Source organism: Dama dama, chromosome 7 (assembly GCF_033118175.1).
Source record: "Dama dama isolate Ldn47 chromosome 7, ASM3311817v1, whole genome shotgun sequence".
Lineage (NCBI taxonomy): Eukaryota > Metazoa > Chordata > Mammalia > Artiodactyla > Cervidae > Dama > Dama dama.
The window spans coordinates 17,554,338-17,569,001 of record NC_083687.1 but is presented as its reverse complement, the minus strand read 5'-3'; the positions used below and the strand labels follow the sequence as shown (position 1 = coordinate 17,569,001).

Here is a 14,664-nt window from a genome sequence, read left to right as displayed (position 1 = left end):
AGACGGAGCTCTGAGCCCCGAGTCCTCTGGGCCTCCGTGATGCCACTAATTCACGGGGAAACCTTAAGAGCATCACCGAGACTCCCCGTGCCTCGATTTCCTCAGTGTGAAAAAGGAGAGTGGCGACTGCTTCACTTTTTAGACCAGTGATTCCCGGGCTTACCTGCATCTGGGGATCGCCAGAGGATCTTCCAACGCTGATGCCTGGTCCCACCCCAACGGGGATCTTTTCACTGGTCTGCGCCTGGCGTGTGCACTGACATCTCCTCATACCTTCCAGGAGATTCTAAGGTGCGGACAAGTTTGGGAATTCCAGAGATAGGTACTCTGGTGACAAGGCTTCAGAATCTAAGTTGCAAGTGTGTTTTTTACCTCTTTCTCCTAAGGTCCCCCTTTTACTGTCTTGTTTTCATAAAATTGAAATTCCATCTCCTTTCTGTGTCTTCCTAGCTCCTATATATCCTGTATAAATGGAAAATGTAGATTTCCCTCACAATCTGAACTCAAAAGACAAAAAAATATTCACTCCTCTCACCTATGATGTGAATAAACCTGTGATACAAAAACCCATGCAATCTGAGTAAGCCTGAGCCGAGGGCTTCTTTTCTAGGCTCCTGGGTGGTGCGGGCTTTGCAGGGCCAGAGAGTTGTGAAATATCAGTGCTTCTGCCAGGAAGACGAGTATAAGAACAAAACCTGGGTAAAGCAGTGGCTCCAGGTTAGTCACCAGCTCCAGGCCTCAGGAAATGGCTCAGAAGCCTCCACATTTTATCTGGGACGACCACAAATCTGATGAGGATGACAGACTTGGGTGGGAAGGAGAGATTTCAAGAAATGAAAAGGGACCTGGGCCGGGAAGAGGGTCTGATTGAGGAGAAGGCATGGAACAGAACTTTCCATTCCTGAATTCCCACTGCCTCCGCTGGACTCCTCCTTACTTCTCAGGGCTGTACCAATACTGGGGGAGAGCAGGATTGCCGCCCGGCCCCCACCAGGGCCTGTGGGAACTCCTCCCTGTACCTAGGGTCCCCCACTTCCTCCTGCTCCTTTATGACCCTGAGATCTGGGGCCTCGCAGGAAAAGGCACTCCCGTGTCTCTGGAAGAGTCTTCCCAACACCTGAGCGCAATGCTATGTGGGTGCCTCTCTCTCCAGAGCTGAGGACCCCCAGATTGCCTTCTATTAATACAATTCCAAGTCTCCAAAGAGTGGGTCTCCCACCTGTGGGACTCTCCTTGAGCATCTCGGCTGCCCCCTCCCACCCAGCTCACCTCAGTGGAACCGAACACGACTGACAGGCATTCTCCCCTACCCGCTACCTCTCCCCCTCTCTGGGGATTCGTGTTTCTCCATCACCCAGCAGATCGGGCCCCCATTGCCCAGTGCAGTCAGCTTTGACTCCCCTTTTTTCTAGTTAAAGGAAATACCTTATTTCATACCATATAAAAATGTAATATTTGATATTTCCAAAAAGCACATGCATTTTATTTTATTTTTTTTAGATTTCTTTTTTTTTTTTTTTATTAGTTGGAGGCTAATTACTTCACAACATTTCAGTGGGTTTTGTCATACATTGATATGAATCAGCCATGGATTTACACGTATTCCCCATCTCGATCCCCCCTCCCACCTCCCTCTCCACCCGATTCCTCTGGGTCTTCCCAGTGCACCAGGCCCGAGCACTTGTCTCATGCATCCCACCTGGGCTGGTGATCTGTTTCACCATAGATAGTATACATGCTGTTCTTTCAAAACATCCCACCCTCACCTTCTCCCACAGAGTTCAAAAGTCTGTTCTGTATTTCTGTGTCTCTTTTTCTGTTTTGCATATAGGGTTATCGTTACCATCTTTCTAAATTCCATATATATGTGTCAGTATGCTGTAATGTTCTTTATCTTTCTGGCTTACTTCACTCTGTATAAGGGGCTCCAGTTTCATCCATCTCATTAGGACTGGTTCAAATGAATTCTTTTTAACGGCTGAGTAATATTCCATGGTGTATATGTACCACAGCTTCCTTATCCATTCATCTGCTGATGGGCATCTAGGTTGCTTCCATGTCCTGGCTATTATAAACAGAAGCACATGCATTTTAAAAGTCTATGGCAATGAAGGAAAGTTTTCCCATCCTATATGCCAGATAAAGGGTTAATAGCTTTTGTACATAAACATCTTTTTTTTTTTTTTTAATAAATAAGAATCAGGCAAACGCTTCCATTTTTAAAAAAGGCTTAGGATATGAACAAGTAATTCATTAGAGGATAAAGAACAAACAATATGAACACATGTATGAACATGTGTTCAAAATGGCTGATAAAGAAACACGAAATGAATGCTCTCACGCTTGGTCCATTCATTCAAAGAAGATGAAAATAATTGATAATCACCTTCTGTGCTAGAGAGGTGTAGGGCAAAGGGAATTCTGGTGAATTGTTGGGGAGACAAAATTGATAGCCTCTTTCTGGAGTGAATTAAAAGGCAGAGAAAATCATTCATTAATTCCATCGTTTGGGTTGTTTCTGAGTTTTGGCTGCTATGAGTAAAGCTGTTGTGAACATTTTTGTTCGGAGGCAGAAAAAGGAAAACAAAAGAAGCAGCTAGTTAGTGAAGCAGTTTGTGAAACTTTTTCTAAGTAACTTGACGTGTGTGATGATTGCTGTTTAAAAAGACACAGGGCTTTTCTGATAGCTCAGTTGGTCAAGAACCCGTGTGCAATGTAGGAGACCCCAGTTCGATTCCTGGGTCGGAAGATCCCCTGGAGAAGGGATAGGCTACCCACTCCAGTATTCTGGCCTGGAGAATTCCATGGACTGTATAGTCCATGGGGTCGCAAAGAGTTGAACATGACTGAGTGACTTTCACAGCTCACATCTCAAAAACACACAAAATTGTACAAGATTCAAAAAGCCAGAAACACTCCACTTCTCCATCATTCTAAGCCTCAGTTTCCATTCCCCTGAAGGAATCACTTAAAATCTCTTATCTATTTATTCAGATGTTTACTTCTATATTCTGGGGAGAGAAAATATAGAAGAGAGAGAAAAATAAAGTTTATAGTGTTATTTGTTGATTTTCCAGTTTTACATATTATCTGTTCATCTATTAATGAAGATGAGAATTGAATCATTTAATGCATAACTTTCCCTCCCATTCCCACTTCCTCTACCTGTAAACCCACAATATAGTCAATCACAACTGCCCATAAAAGATGAATATTCAGATTTTACATTTTCTGATCCTGTAAATATTTTTTGTAGCCTAGCCATGGAAAGAACGTACTATGATCGTATTTTCTTTTCAGTCTGTCGTTCCCCTCCCCACCCCAATGAATCCTCTAACATTCCTATCTGGGGTGGGGGAAGGGTATATGCCGGTCTAATACTCTTGAATCCTAGTTGCTGCTGTGGTAAGTCATTATTGAAATGGGATAATACTTTAAAATATCTTCCAGAATGTAGAGAGAAAAAGGAATTTAATTTTAAAATGCTGACTTACAGGGCTTCCCTGGTGGCTTAGACGGGAAAGAATTCACCTGCCAAGGCAGGGGACACAGTCTCCACCCTGGCCCGGAAAGATTCCACGTGCCTTGGATCAACAAGCCGGTGGGCCCCATCTCCGGAGCCCAGGTGCTGCATACTGAAGCTCTCGCATCTAGAGCCCATGATCCACAGCAAGAGAAGCCGCTGCAAGCGAGAAGCTGGTGCATCACCCCTAGAGAGTAGCCCCCGCTCTCCACAACTAGAGAAAGCTCGCATGGAGCAGCAAAGGGTCGGCACAGCCACAGATAAATAAATAAAGCAGTGTGTACATGTCAAAAAAATAAATGATTTACCAAACCATCAGGAATAGGGAAACAACTTGGTGTTTTTCCTGAAGGACAGAAGAATAAGAAAAGAATTTTCTTGAGATGTAGAAGAAAATTTTGTTGAAGTGAAGGGAAACAGAGAGTGCTGATTAAATGGGCTTCCTGCATCCCAAACAGAATTAATGAAAAGAGAGCTATGTTCTGTCTGTCAGGATCAGCTCGTTTATGCTCGTCATAAACATCCTCTACCCTTCAGTGGCTTTGCACAACAAATGTTGACTTCTCTGCAGCATGCTGAGGGTCCCGGGTGAGCTTTCAAGGCATTGTCCTTGGAGATTGCCTCCGAGTTCCAGACTGCTTCAGTCTGATGGCCTGTCCAAATCAACAAGTGCTTCTCTAGCAGAAGAAAGTGTCGGAAAGAGAAGCAATTAAATGCTCCCACCCAGAAGTGACACTCCATTTGCAGTTCTTTCAACAAAACCAATATTGTCTTGCCCAATTTCAAGGGAGCTGAAAATGATGATTCTCCCAATGTCTGGAAATAAAAATAAACTGAATACCACCGAGCAGTTGTAATGTCAACCATACAGCTGTAGGCAAAGGAAAAAAAAAAGTTTATCTACAATAACTAAGAAAAAATTCTTACAAGCATCAGTGTTGGAGGGAAGAAAGGGTTACTTCTAAAGGACTTAATAAAAAAAAAAAAAAATCTTGGTTTCAGAGTTTTCTGCTGCAGCATGAATACCAGAAGACAACAAATTATTCTTTCTTGAGAATAGAGGGAAATATTATGATCCAGTAATTTCAAGCCTCATTAAATTGTCCTCATTGTGTAAAGACAACCCAGAGTTTTCATGAAAGAAACTAGGCACCTTTCTTTGAAAATATAGATTGAAAATTTACTGAGTTCACTGAGGTAAAAAGTAAAAAACAAAGTGACAAATGAGGAAGCTGTGGTTTACAAATACGTTTAATCAGAAACCAGTCAGGCTGAAGATAAGCTAACTGCTGTAATTCTGTCTTAAAGATAAACAAAACTTATGTTTGTAACTGTTACTAGCTAAGGCATAGAAATATAATTGAGTTTTACATTTTGGTCTTCTATTTAGTGACTTGATAATTTCTCCTATTACCTCTAGTCATATACATTTGGAATTTCTAACATGGATAATCATATCACTGCAAACAATGTTAGTTTTATCACCTGCTTCTGATGCTTATGGCTTCCTTTTTTTCCCCCCTAATCTGAAGTCATTGTTTTGGCTTTTCAGTAGGATGACTGCTAGAAGAGATGAACGAGTGTATGCCTATCTTGCTCCTGGGTTTGAAGGGGATGCATTCCCATTTCCAAAGTCAGGATTCCCATCATACGCTACATTGCTCTGTCCAGTGGTAATTTTGTGGCACGTGTATGCTCAGTCAGTCTTGTCTGACTCGTTACGAACCCATGGACTGTAGCCCACCAGGCTCTTCTGTCCATGGGACTCTCCAGGCAAGAACACTGGAGCAGGTTACCGTTTCCTACTCCAGGGATCTTCCTGATCCAGGGATCAAACCTGCATCTCCTGCATTGGCAGACAGATTCTTTACCACTAGCACCACCTGGGAAGCCCTCAGGTCTATAACAGGTAAATTTCTAGCAGTGGAATTGCTGGGTTGATGGGAAAATGCATTTCTACTGATATTGTCAAAATTGCCTTCTTCAGAGGTTACACTTGGGCCTCTGAGGGTAAACCTGTAGTCCCAATGATCACAGTGAGTGAGGGTGCCCACAGCTAATGCTAAATCAGTGTCATCGGCTTTTTGGTTTTTGTCAATCTGTTGGGTCCAGGTTACATTTTGTTGTTTTGTTTTGTACCTTTTCAGTGATAAGGAAGGGTGACCGGCTTTTTGAACACGGATGCACTGTGACCTTTCTGTTCCTGTTTTGGGGCATTTTCTTTAGGTCACTGGCCTTTTTCTTACTGATCTCTTTGAACCACAAATGGTTTCCTAAAACTAAGCAATGCAAACAGACGTGCTTCAGGAAGAATGGCCTGAGAACGGTGAGCAGAAAGAACATGAAGAAGGATCAGCTGCTGGAGATGCCAGCTGATCTGATGAGAACTGGCAAGAGAGGAGAGGGAGGCGGGACCTGGGAGGCGGTGGGAGGTGCAAAAGCTTTAGGTTGAGATGGAACTGACTGTTGATGGCGGAAAGGGGATGTAGGAGGTGAGGGAGAGGGCAGCTGGGATGATTGGCAGATGTGTGGGGCCAGTGATAGTAGAGGGAGAGCCGGGGAGGGAGGGGTCGGCCTGAGGAGGAGGTCTGAGAATCACTCCACACCCCCCATGGGTGAGGACTGCACCCCAGGTGCTAAGCATTGCTCTTCATGCATATGAGGTCCAAGCCTTTCTTTTGGGAACTGTATGCTTCACTGGTCTGGACGTGCGGGTGTGGCGCTTCCCAGCATAACCAAAAGTGGGGTCTGGCTGCTCGCCAGCTCAAAAAGCTAATAAAGAGGCAAGGTTCATGGAAAAGGAAAGTTTGCTTTATCTTGGATGCCGGCAACTGCGGGGAGGGAGGGTGAATGCCTGTCCAAAGGCTGACTCCCCCAACCTGACAATCAGAAGGAGGGAGCTACATGAAGAAACAGCAGTCAGCTCTGATAGCCACCTTGACATTGGTCGTCTGTGGTCTGACCAGTGTCATCTTGATTGTTTTAAGTGCAATTCATTGTCGGCTTGGTTTTCATTACTTGAGGCTGGTTCTTGGAATTGTGGCCGCTTATGTCATGGCTGCAGTCTGGCCATCACGTAGTTAACTTCTCCCCACGGTGGGTGTTTCCGTATGCATCAGACAGTTCACAGGATATGGCTCAGAATACTATCTGTAGCCCTTGTAGAGGAACTGGAGCTCCTTGATTATGCTTAAGGACGACATCATTATTATTTGGTTTCCTTTGACTGTTTTCCTTTGTTTCTGCCTTTTCTCACTCGTTCAAACTTATCCTTTGGCTAACGTCTTTCCACAGACAAAAGGCAGACAGAGGCCCCAAGGGGCAAGGACTACAGGGTCCTGCTCCGTTTCCTCAGCGGACGTGCCCGGGAAGGGAGTGAGTGTGCATCCTGGGTGTCCGGGCTGGCTGAAGATGCTTGTGGACCCTGCGGTCCAGACTGGATGGAAAGCAGTTCCACTGACGTTCTCTTTTATTTCTGGGGAGAAAGGAGGGGGAGAAAGTTCTGAACTGGAGTGAGTCCACTCCCTGACCCTCTGAGCCCCTCGCCTGCATCCCCCGCTGCACCAAGGCTGCACCTTTCCTCCGTCCCGTCTCCCTCCTGTTCGAGCCTGCTTAGCCTTTCAGTCCACGGGTCCAGGAGCAGAGACAATGAGAAGACGTCTATTTTCCCGTGACCAGCCCCCGCACTGCCTTCTCAGTACTCTGGTCACCCTCTCTTGTGTTTTTGGGGTCCCTGCCCACAGTTCAGAGATCTTCCTGAGAACACCAGTCATAACAACATCTAAGAGCCTCCTTGACCTTGTTTCAGAACAGGTCTGGTGGTGGAAGGTTGGGGGAGCCCCCAGCAGTCAGCCCTTGAGAGCAGTGGGAGCTGCTTTTGGTCTGTGATGAGGACTTGTCTTCGGGTGAACTCTGGAGCAGACAAATTAGGAACATCTAGGGAGGAAGGCTTTGTGTGAGTTTAGAAGGATGGAAGGCGCTGATAGCAGCTGGAATAGTGTCTCCAAGCCTGGGGAGATCAGCAGGCAACGACTGCTTTGTGAACCTCTCAGATGCACTACAGTCTAAAGGGAAGGAGGGTGAAGGTCCCTGGTTTCTGCTCCCACCACCACCAGGATGTAAGTTCAAGGTTAGATCATTCCTCTAGACTTTGAACCACAGCTCCCAGAAGTGTGTCAGACCAACAGTGTTTGATAAAATATGTTACATGCTGACATAAGTCCCAGTTTCTATTTTATAAAAAGATTGCTTCCATCTTCCATGACTGTCATTTTCTTTAGAGAGAAGGCACTTTTTTCTTGCCTTGGATCAGGAGTGTAAGAACCACATCTGGCAATGGCAGGATACAGAGGGAGGAAATCGGGGGCCTGAGAACATCATGCAGCCCAGTCCCCACCCAGCCTGTAGACAGCAGAGCTTGGTTTTACACGAGATGGAAATAAACCCCTAAGCTGTGTTAAGCACCGTCATTTGGAGTTTTTCTGTTCTTTAGAACTCAACCCAACGAATACAGTTGTCTATGGAGAGTTTTGTTAGGTGAACAGTTTGAGTTTAGCAGTTATTCCTCCTAAGCGTTTTGATGATGTTTATTCTACTGCCTCCCGGCTTGCAATGTTGCAGGTGAAAAGTCTACTATTTAAAATCCTTCATAAGTGAAGACTGCTTCCTCTCAGTTTTATGTTCTGCAATTTCTCGACAATATGCCAAGGTGAGGGTTTCTTTTTGTTTATGTTGCTTGGTTCGTGATAGCTTGTGTCTGTGACTTAATGACTTTTTATAACTCTGGAAATTCTCAGTCTCTTCACATATTGCCTCTTCAGTTATGCCCAGGATGTAGAGACCTGCTCCCATCCAGACAAGAAGGAAGAGCCAGGTAAACTACAGAGTCACAACTTTTCCTGAATCTCCAAGGAGTTGAGGTTGTAAGACAACTGAATAAACTAAAACCCAAGGGAAGAGAGGCCACTCCACATAGACTCAAGACATTATCACTGGCTCACCTGTCCTCAGGAGGGGAGGAAAAGATGCAGAATACCAAACAAGTGGGTCAGAACAGTTCAGCTGTTTTACCAAATTATCAAAGATCAAGTGCAGGCTAGCATAACAGTACAGAACTCCTGGGATCCCAAGACACAAGAGGAGTGTTCACACCAACTTGTAACTTCTCTTTTAGGTGCTCATCGGAAGGATGGAAGACAGAAAATCTTCCTCAGTGGGGAGGACCTAGAGCACGGGAGTGGGAAAATAGATCCCTACTCTCTATGGAACAAAAGTATCAAACAACTGGGGTAGAGGCAACAAGTCTTGTCATCCCCAGGGAAGGGGTGGAGACCCACTGAAGCTAAGGAAGTGTACAGAAAATACTTTCTGGCTGCCAAGAGCACAAATGTGAGGGCTGGAGCTCCAGCAGTCATTTTGGCCACAAGATGATAGACTTTGGAGGCTGTGAATAGGATGGTGGGGCAGAGAGAAGGAACCAAATTCCCTGATGATGACCAGCCCAGCCCTAGGTGTCTATCTCTGAACTTTTTGGTAAAAGATAATAAATTGCTATTTTACTTAAGCTACTCTTATTGGAATTTTCTTTGGTATTCAGCCTGCCAATTCCGAATGAATAAATGCAGAATAAATTTATTCATGTACATGAATAAGTACAACTCATTTATAGAGGACCCACTTGTTTCTGGGACTTCCCTAGATCATAAACCCCACATGTAAACAAGGATTCAGCCAGGCTACAAGGTAACCTTGTGTTTTCATGGGTAGACCTCCTTGCAAACTTCAGCAACTATTTTTAAAAATTCTAGGTTAAAATTATTTTAGTGTAAAACACATTACTAGGATAACACTGTTTGAGTATTGAGGGCTGAGGACACAGAGTCTAAAAACTACTGCCGCTTAGAAAGTTACCTCCAGTTAATAGGTGAGAAGTTACAGAAGCACATCCAAAGATAAACTGGGTAAATTCCTCCCTCTAGTGGTGACTTTGCCTTTATACATGACAGAGATGACGGTTTACTGTTTTGTTTTGTGATCCCCAAAAAAAAAAATCTGAGTTTGGAAATTTTTAAATTGATTTTTTTAAACTTTTTCTTTTTTAAATCAGTTTGTGTTCTTTCTATTTGAAAATAGTGCAGTTACTGTGGAATGAATGGCATTTCCCCCTATTAAAACTTACATGATTAAGGGTTTCTAATACACTTATTTTATGACAGATCTGCCATTAACAGACTGGTTATTGTACAAATAGCTGGTGTCTATGTAAATTGGCTTTTGCAATCCATGTAAAATTGAAAATCATGAGAACCTGTGCTATCATTCCACTAGGACATTTTGAAAAAGTATTAAAAGCATAACATTTTGATAATAATTCTTCACAAAATTGAATCATTAATAATATTATAATCATTTTACGAGGTTATTAATAAACTCTGGACTAATACAATACTGATGAGGCAGGAGATAGATGGACTCCAGGTCAGACTTTTACAGTTGGCCTCCTGTTTGCATTTCATGGGGCAGGAAGCAGTGGGCTTCAGGCTGGATACTTACAACTGTTCACATTTCCTGAGACAAGAGATACAAGGGCTTCAGCTTCAGCTGAGGAATTTACAATGCGCCTCCTGTTTGCCCTCCGAAATGGAAGTAACAACAGAAACAGGGTAAGTGACCAGTCTTTGTCTCTTGTAAGAGTCATGGCAATAGTCAAGGTAGAAGTCATGGCAAGGACAAAGGGGCAAAATTCTGTTTGAGTAAAGGATTAAGGGATCTCCGCTCTCACCTTTTTGGGACAAAGGAGACACTACACGTGCACAAAAAGGCCCCTTGTGGGTCATAAGTCAGGGGGTAATGCCAGGCCTTAATGAATGAGTCTTGCACCTCCCAGAAGCCTTCCCTTCAAGATCCATCTTGGCTGAGGACTGTGTGTGTGTGCGCCCAGGGGAGGGCCTCAGGGGAGGTCATGTGTGGGCAAGGAGACCAGATAATTGGCTAAAGGTAAACAAAGACCCAGAAGAACTGACCTATTTAAATGACTTAACTGCCTCTTCACTGCGCTCCTCCTCACTGAGAAGGATGCCCGCACCCTTCCTCTTCGGGTGTGAATCCCTGTTTTGCTTCTGTCTGAACTAAAACTGTCTCCCTCTGTGCCCTCCCACTTGTTGTCGTACTATGCCTCCAGTAATAAACTTTGTATTCCTGCATTTACAGTTTTTGTCTCTGTGATAAATGCATTTTTCACTGGGGGCAAAGATCCAGGGCAAAATAGCTTCTAGCCTCTAATGCTTGCTGGGATTCTTGGTTCTCATCCAGGATACCCAGGTTTAATTTTGCAGTGAATTAAGATCTTGCTTCATGCTACCACTCACTGCTGCCAAGCCAAAATCACTGGGACAATGAATGTTTCTATCTAAATATTTTTGAGAAACTGGAGTACAAAATGTAAGCAAACTATGATCAAAGGAAATACTACTGTACATCATGGACTGAATCTAAATTAAAGATCTAATATAGATCATTCGTATATGCATATAAGTAATGCACATGTACACAGACTCACACCTATATGATTTTGAACAATGAAATAAAGAACTTACGGGATTTTAGGTAAGGCTTCAAAAACTTGTACTTGTTTATGTTATCTCTTTCATTTATCATATGAAGTTCTCCCTAAAATTATTAGGTACTCTCCCTAATTTCTTCCTGAGGTTAGAATGGAAGTGATTCTTTGCAGTTTACTGACATCTGCTAAGGTCATACAATTAACATCAGGAGGATATTCTGGACGAGGCTTCCTAGGTGATGCCAGTGGTAAAGAATCCTCCTGCCAATGCAGGAGACATAGAGACGCTGGTTTGAGTCCTGGGTTGGGAAGATCTCCTGGAGGAGAGCATGGCAACCCACTCCAGTATTCTTGCCAGGAGAATCCCCTGGACAGAGGAGCCTCGTGGGCTATAATCCTTAGGGTCACAAAGAGTTGGACATGACTGAAGCAACTTAGCACTCACCCACTCTGGACCGTCAGTTCAGTTCAGTCACTCAGTCATGTCCAACTCTTTGTGACCCCATAGACTGCAGCACGCCTGTTCATCACCAACTCCCGCAGCTTACTCAGACTCATGTCCATTGAGTGCAGATGCCATCCAACCATCTCATCCTCTGTCATCCCCTTCTCTTCCCGCCTTCAATCTTTCCCAGCATCAGGGTCTTTCCCAATGAGTCAGTTCTTCCCATCAAGTGGCCAAAGTATTGGAGTTTCAGCTTCAGCATCAGTCTTTCCAATCAATACTCAGGACTGATATCCTTTAGGATTGACTGGTTTGATCTCCTTGCAGTCCAAGGGACTCTCAAGAGTCTTCTCCAACACCACAGTTCAAAAGCATCAATTCTTCGGTGCTCAGCTTTCTTCACAGTCCAACTCTCACAGCCATACATGACTGCTGGAAAAACCATAGCTTTGACTAGATGGACCTTTGTCAGCAAAGTGATGTCGCTGCTTTTTAGTATGCTGTCTAGGTTGGTCATAGCTTTTCTTCCAAGGAGCAAGTGTCTTTTACTTTCATGGTTGCAGTCACTATCTGCAATGATTTTGGAGCCCAAAATAAATGAAGTCTCTCACTGTTTTCATTGTTTCCCCATCTATTTGCCATGAAGTGATGGTACCAGATGCCATGATCTTAGTTTTCTGAATGTTGAGTTTTAAGCCAACTTTTTCACTCTCCTCTTTCACTTTCATCAAGAGGGATGTCATAAGGCTGGTGTCATCTGCGTATTGATATTTCTTCCAGCAATCTTGATTCCAGCTTGTGCTTCATCCAGCCTGGCATTTTGCATCATGTACACTGCATACAAATTAAATAAGCAGGGTGACGATATATAGCCTTGATATCCTCCTTTCCCAATTTGGAACCAGTCTGTTGTTTCATGTCCAGTTCTAAATGTTGCTTTTGATCTGCATGTAGATTTCTCAGGAAGCAGGTCAGGTGGTCTGGTATTCCCATCTTTAAGAATTCTCCACAGTTTGCTGTGATCCACACAGTCAAAGGCTTTGGTGTAGTCAATAAAGCAGAAGTAGATGCTTTTCTGGAACTCTCTTGCTTTTTCAATGATCCAGCAGATGTTGGCAATTTGATCTCTGGTTCCTCTGCCTTTTCTAAAGCCAGCTTGAACATCTGAAAGTTCTCGGTTCACGTCCAGTAGAAGACTGGCTTGGAGAATTTTGAGCATTACTTTGCTAGCATGTGAGATGAGTGCAATTGTGCGATAGTTTGAACATTCTTTGGCATTGCCTTTCTTTGGGATTGGGATGAAAACTGACCTTTTTCAGTCCTGTGGCCACTGCTGAGTTTTCCAAATTTGCTGGCCTACTGATTGCAGCACTTTCACAGCATCATCTTTTAGGATTTGAAATAGCTCAACTTGAATTCCATCACCTCCCCTAGCTTTGATTGTAGTGATGCTTCCTAAGGCCCATTTGACTTTGCGTTCTAGGATGTCTGGTTCTAGGTGAGTGACCACACCATCGTGGTTATCTGGGTCATGAAGATCTTTTTTGTATATGTCTTCTGTGTATTCTTGCCACCTCTTCTTAATATCTTCTGCTTGTGTTAGGTCCATACTGTTTCTGTCCTTAATTGTGCCCAACTTTACATAAAATGTTCCCTTGGTATCTCAAATTTTCTTGAAGAGACCTCTAGTCTTTCCCATTCTGTTGTTTTCCTCTATTTCTTTGCATTGATCACTGAAGAAGACTTTCTTATCTCTGGACAAACACACTCTGGACAAATACCATGTAAAATAAATGCCCAGATATTTGGACTAAGAATTAGGAAGACTAAATATAGTCCCTATACCATTCCCATGAGTTTCATACCTATGTATACTTGTCAAAACATAGAACATGCTGCTTCTTCCTAAAACCCCCAATAAAGGAGTTCCCTGGTGGCCTAGTGGTTAGGACTCTGAACTGTCCCTGGTGGGGAAACATCCTACAAGCTGTGCCTTGTGGTCAAAGAAGGAAACAAACAACCCCCCAAAACACCCCAAATTGCAAAAGGAAGGAAATAAATCTACTGTCAACATTGTCTTATCAAATGTTCGAATAAGATTTAGGTTTAATTATCACACTAGTCTGAATGGGCTAAGTTGTGTAACCATCTCTCTCCTCCTCCTCCCCCATCTCAGTGGATTAGCCCACAAAAACTTCTCCCTGTACTCTCATTTTTTCCCTTTTTTTAACTTTCTATTCCATATTGGAGTATAGGCAATTAACAATGTTGTGATAGTTTGTACTCCCACATCTGATGCAAATGGACCATCAAAGCTCTGCTCCCTGAAGCTTTAGAGACTTGGCTGATAGAAGCTTCTACAGCCACGTTAGAGAAAGGAGAAATGTGAATTCCGTGCTGACTCTTAAAGCCTCAGCCCACCTGGTATGTATTTCTGCTCATAGTTTATTGGCCAAAGCAAACTGCACGGCCACACCTTACTTCAAAGGGTGTAAGGCAGAGCTGTTAAATACTGAACAGGGCCCTGTGGTGCTTCTGGCACAGCCTTTCTGTGTCCTTCACTTCTTTGTTTACAGGAAACAGCCTTCACTCAGCCTTCGCAACCTTCAACCTTCGCTGAGTTCTAACAGGGAGCTATGAGCACTCGCTGATTAGGAAAGGGAGGTGATGTCAGACCAGGAAGAGACAGAATGGAGAAACAATAGAGTAGCCTTGGGGCAAAATCCTGGTTTCCCCATCAACGGATACACACAATGGTTTTGAGTTGTTTTGCAGATACCGAAACCCCCTCCAGGTGGGAGAAAGGAATGATTATTGATGGTATGCTGCCAACAAGCACAGAGACCCCAGATCGGTTGGAACAGGAAGATTGATGATGCTGACTTCTACTTACATCACCTCCCACCCATCGGAATAAAGTCCATGAGCTGATCATGCCCTCTTTGAACTGTTACTATAAAGCATCTCACTCTTCTCTCCAAGGGAGGATGCATACTGTTGTGAGGCAGGAGCCTGCTGTGTCCCCCTTTACCTGGCAAAGTAATAAAGCAATCCTTTTCTACTTCATCCAAAAGTCTGTCTCTATGATTCAATTTGACACCAGTGCACAGAGAAGCTGAGTTTTTGGTTACAGTC

The 14,664-nt window shown here is 43.8% G+C and overlaps 1 long non-coding RNA gene across 1 annotated transcript; it reads left to right on the top strand.

Moving 5' to 3' along the window:
* The first annotated feature begins 5,743 nt into the window (after positions 1-5,743).
* Positions 5,744-9,029, top strand: LOC133059041 (uncharacterized). The gene is made up of 4 exons (XR_009693476.1): positions 5,744-5,849; positions 8,144-8,231; positions 8,344-8,396; positions 8,697-9,029. It is a non-coding gene; the product is annotated as an uncharacterized LOC133059041 (long non-coding RNA).
* Positions 9,030-14,664: the final 5,635 nt, after the last annotated feature.